Below are 5,777 nucleotides of genomic sequence, written 5' to 3'. Positions count from 1 at the left end.
CCATGGGGACTGCTGTACTCTAAAGCGTTCAACTGGATTCTTCTTGGGAGTAATAAAGTCTACTCTACTAGTCCCCACTATGCTCTGCAGAAAAATGGCTGAAAACAACAGAACTGGAATGGATTCTAGAGGAAACCTCACCCAGAGCTCTGTATTGGGGTGGAGGGGGGGGAGGAGGTTTTAGTACAGGGGGAAGATGGGAAGAGGGCAGGCCGGTGGCTAGCTATTGGCCGAGTTCCTGCGAGGATGAGGCTAGTCCGGGGTGGGAACTTCAACTACTTGCCCGTGCTAGCTTGGACTCAGTGGCCAGAAATGCCTCTCGGACCACTCTTCCCTGGACAAAACAATAGCAGCATTTCAAAATAAGAAAAGAAGGATTCTTCTCAAAGACAGGAGTCATTCCACAGACTTGAAATCAGACCACACTGAAGCCCTGTCTGCAAAAATAATGGTTTTTCCTGACATTTTAAACAGCACAATTTAACGGCTCAATGTTGCATTTGACATTTAAAAAGTCATCCATCTCCAAGAAGCTTATTGGCAGATCTTCTCAGTTCCCAGAATTAGCAAATGTAGTATGCATGTGAACTCATTCTACAAGAGCCCAAAAGACTGTTTGAAAAGGAAGCCCAGAACACTGAGAACTAGCTGTTACCTACAGAGCTCGATCTGCCCCTTGCCCCCAGCCCTGCCAGCGCACCTTCTGTACACCACTCACCCTTCTGCTCATCAGTCTCCCCATAACGATAAGGAAGAAAAATCATAGGCTCCGCCTCGTACACTCTTGCAGTTAAGAAGGTGGCTGTACAAGAGGGGCACCTGGGTGACTCAGCCGGTTAAGCGTCTGACTTGGTTTCGGCTCAGGTCACGATCTCAGGGTCATGAGATCGAGGCCTGAGTGGGGCTCTTCGCTGAGCTGAGCGTGGAGCCTACTTAGGATTCTTTCTCTCCTCTCTCTCTGCCCCTCCTCCCCGCTCACGTGCTTTCTCTCTCTCTCACAAAAAAATAAAAACAAAAATTTTTTAAAAGATGGCTGTGCTAGATACAGTGGAAGAATTCAATTACTCAGTGCACGCAGTGGGAAAACAGGTATTCAAGAGCAGGACTGCCTCATATGGAATTGTGCCTACTCCGCAGATTATAAGCTACATAAACTTGGGCACATTTCTTAACCTCTCTGTGACTTGGTTTTCTCATTTCTGAAATGGGGACAGTAACAGTACCTATCTCCTTGGGTTGTTAAGATGGGTTGGTATTTGTAAAATCCTTAGAACGAGCTGGCAGAAAGGGGCTATATAATTGTTTGTTAGAAAACAATAAATAACATGTATATATTAACTCATTCAGATAATTCGTGTACTGATTCTCACTGAGCGGACACAAACCTAAGCCAGTTGATGGGGTTTTGGGATTTAGGTGAGGTTCAATGGGGTGGAGTCCGGAGCCAACGACTAAGAAAGGATTCTTGAGACGTCTTTGGTGCAAAATGGTGATTTTATTAAAGCACGGGGACAGGACCTATGGACAGAAAGAAAGAGCTGCTGCCCTGGGGTTGTGAGCGGTGGCTGATTATATACTTCGGGGTTGGGGGAGCTAAGGAAAAAGGGAGGTTTCAGAAAGAACTTTCATATGCTAAAGAAGACTCACAGGATACCCACGGCCTTACCATTGTCAAGTTAAGGTTGTTTACCGCTCTAGTAAGGCATTAACATTAAGATAGTTGGGAACTTCCTGGAGGAACATAACATTCTGCCCACTTCAAGTATCTGTTGATGGGCTGCAGGTTATAAAGACATTTAATTGTATCTACATTTCCTTCTGGAAGCTAGGCTATTGATGATAGAATGCTTTGTTCTTGTAGATTGCTAAGATATTTGTAAACTGAGGGAAACTCTATAAGTTAGTTTTTCCTTTAGGGCAGCCAGAAGTGCCTGAGGAATGTAACATATATCCCATGGCGGGGGGGGGGGTCAGCTTCTGCTTTGTCCTCAGCTTGTCTTCTGTTCCCTCATCACAATCAATGTATCACATTTCTCCTGGTCTCTGATTTCTATGGACATGCCACATAGTGCCCATCAGAGCCAATAGGATGATAGGAGTCTATTCTGGAGCTCCTGGCTCTTTCCTATTGAACTTGAGAGGATAGAATCTGAGAGGATACTGAGTCTGGAGCTGTTGCCACCATCTTTCACATATGGAAGAGGGATCTGTCAGAGAACAACAGAGGAAATGGGTTCTGTTGACACTATTTGAGCTGCCGGATTGTGGGATGCTTTAAGCCAAACTTCCCCCTAGATACTTTATTACATGAGCCAACAATTTTTCCTCTTTTTCTTAAATTAGTTTAGGCTAGGTTTTTGGATTTTTTGGGTTTTGTTTTTTTTTTTTTAATCACTTGCAACTGAGATACACCCAGCTGATAAAATTTACAATATATTTTAGGGCCCATAGTAGGTATCATGGCCAAGAAATTATAGCTTCACGAGCATTTAAAATGTCAGGTTCTGACCTAGTAATTTTTGTCAGGTCATTCAACTTTTCCTGGTCTCAGTTTCCTCATCTGAAAAATCCAGAAATTGAGCTAAATTTTTTTATGGATCCTTCTAACTCAAAAATTTTATGACCATGACTTAAAATAAGGTCTTCTTGGCAGCCTTCAAGATTGCTCTTAAATTCATTCTTTCCATTCACTACAAAGCCAAGAAGAATAATCCCAAAAGAATGGTTTGTTTGGTTTTGGGTTGTTCGCATTTTAAGGTGGAAAGTGGAAGGAAGTGGAGAGTCAGTCTAGTGATGACTTACATGAGTTTTCAACAGTTTTGTCTTGTTTCATACATCCTAATTGGAATTACGCACCTACACTCATGTAGGGAAGACACAGGTTAGGTTAAAAAAAAAAACAAAAAACAACCTTTAAGAAAATCTCGTGGGTCCAGAAGCTCACAGAGAGTTATGGCCGTTCTCTGAGAGAGATTGATGTAACCATCACCTTCCATGATATCCATTCCTTTTCCCAGAGGCCAGCACATTCTTTGCTGTCCCAGAATGACTGCGGGATATAGAAGCTTATGTATAAATGAGAGGAAAGGGTAAGGAACTGTGATACTCAATGCAGAGTATATTTTATCGAATAAAAGGGAGTATGATAAACCCTGCTAACTAGAGAACAGTTAGCAATTGAACTCAATTACTCAGAACATAATTGGTGTTTGGAAGAGGGGGAAAAAGGGCCATTTCTGAGCAAGTTAGGTAGATGTCTCCTCATCCAAGAACTAAAGATCATATGCATGATTCATAAGAAAGATCTTTAAACTATCCAACTTAATTTTAGACAAAATTCTAATAAGTTGATATCGTCATTTCCCAGGCCACCACAGATTAGCAACATCCGCTTAATAAGAAAGTGAGAATAGGTACTAGAAATGGACTCAACTGGCAACCAACAGAAAGAGAGGAGGCAGAGAAACGATAAAATGCCAACATGACTTAAAATAAGAACCACCGCAGTCCGAGGTCATTTACTTCCTACTATGTGACAAGTACTATTTTAAGTGCTCTGCAAATATTACCTCACTGAAGTTTTATAATAACCCTCTAAAGTACGAAGAAGTTGAACAACTCGCCCAAGGCCATACAATCCATTATCGGCAGAATCAGGATTCAATCCAGGCAGCCTAGCCCCCGGGGCCCATTCACTCAACCACCACAGTGTTGCACCTGCCACGTTGTACAGCAAGCTTCCTAACTACTCTTCACTATTCATGATGACTGCTGGCAACAAATATAGAGGAGACAATCCACATATCCTGGGCAATAAAGCCAAGAAGTGAAAAATTCAGTGTAAGATATTTTTCTTCCGAAGTCATATACTACTATTACTAATATCATAGCATTGTAATAATAGTATTTTGCCTTTCAAAATAAAAACTTGAGGTAAAATATTAAACCTATCATGTATAGTAATATTATTTAAATACTTAGCTTCGGACTATGGGAATGGAGAATATGATAAAGAATAAGAAATTTTGATCCCTGGTTATCTCTTTCTTTGTGGAACAAATAACTTCTCAGAATTCTCTGGAACGCTTTTGTTCATATTATTATATATATACCACCTCTTTTACCCTGGTATTAAATATCACTCTTAAGCCACTAATTGTAGAGTTGGCTTTATTCAAAGTCTTAGGGTAGCTCTGTGTGTGTGTGTGTGTGTGTGCCAGAGAGAGGGGGGTGGAGGGAAAGGGAAAGAGTTTACATTGTGTGTGGCCAAAGCAAAAACTATTTACTTCTTTAAAAGAAATATCAATAATATTCATGCCAAGACAGCAGCCAAAGGAAGAGGAAGCCCAGAACTGGCCATAGAAGCAAGCCAGAGAAAGTAGAGCCAAAAATAATCTGGCTGAAAGAAGGAAAAACGACAGAAACAATGAAGTTGGTGAGTGTCCAATGCTGAGAATATTTAACCTTTCATTATTATCACATGTGGATGTGCTGTAAGTTTTTTTCAAGACCCAAATTTGACCCACATTCACACATGTGAATTGAGGACCTGAATCTAATATATAAATTCTGGCTGTTTCCTTTCCTAATTTTATCAGTAATTTTGAATTTATATGAGAAGGTTTATACTGCCTATGTTCGTTAGTTGAAATTTATGTTTCATATTGTTCTCAGTCAATATTTTTGGCGTTGATTCTTCAAGCCCCTGATCTTCCTTGAGCAAGTGACTATTACTGAATTGTGTGTGTGCTCAGGATCGAGTTTATTCTGTAGCACCCTAGAATCACTGGTCCGTGCAAGGCTCTTCTCTCTACCATCACACCCTTTCCTTCTTCATCACCATGCCCAATATCAGCCTGGACTGGGAAACCTGATATATTTAACGTTAAGTATCCACTTATCTTTGTAATATCCACTTATAATCCACTTTATAAATATCCATTCACCTTTGTGGGGCACCTGGGTGGCTCAGTCGTTAAGCATCTGCCTTCGGCTCGGGTCACAATCTCAGGGTGCTGGGATCGAGCCCCGCGTCAGGCTCCCTGCTTGGCGGGAAGCCTGCTTCTCCCTCCCCCACTCCCCCTGCTTGTGTTTCCGCTCTCGCTGTGTCTCTCTCTGTCAAATAAATAAATAAATCTTTAAAAAAAATTTAAATTAAAAAAATAAATAAATATCCACTTACCTCTGTAAAACACATACTGTTTTTTGTGTTAAAAATAAATGTTTATAATTTATGTAACTGGCATTATTCTGTAGAAGTGATTGCTCCTATATATTATTTTTACTATATACTATATTTTTAAGATCGATTCACACAGCAATAGGTACATCTAGTTTAGTGTTTGTAATAGCTGATTGATAGCCCATGGTAATCATGCTATCCAAATTACTTATCCATTCTCCGTATACATGGTTCCCTAGGTAACTTCCACAACCAACCCTCTATGAATAATGCTAGCATCAGCATTTTCATAGAGCAGTCTTCTGTAAAAACATTTTTTAAATCATAGACTGTTTCGGAGTTCTAATAATTTTACTTCATCACCAAGGAATGCAGCTGAAGGAGGTACATTGAAAGAGGTTAAGAATTTTGCACCCAAAAGAAAGAACTCATCAGGTTGCAGAAATGTAGTTAGTAGCAAGGACAGTAGCGAGACTAGTTCTGCCAACTCTCAGACTGCACCCTCTGGCATATTTAACCTATGTACAGGGTGTATAAGATACAACTTTTTAAAAATTAAATATTTTTCATCACCCAAGTATTGAAAATGGGTATT

Source organism: Mirounga leonina, unplaced genomic scaffold (assembly GCF_011800145.1).
Source record: "Mirounga leonina isolate KUSES-001 unplaced genomic scaffold, KU_Mleo_1.0 Mir_109, whole genome shotgun sequence".
In the NCBI taxonomy this organism is placed as follows: Eukaryota; Metazoa; Chordata; class Mammalia; order Carnivora; family Phocidae; genus Mirounga; species Mirounga leonina.
The sequence above is the reverse complement of the archived record's forward strand: the minus strand, read 5'-3'. Positions refer to the sequence as shown.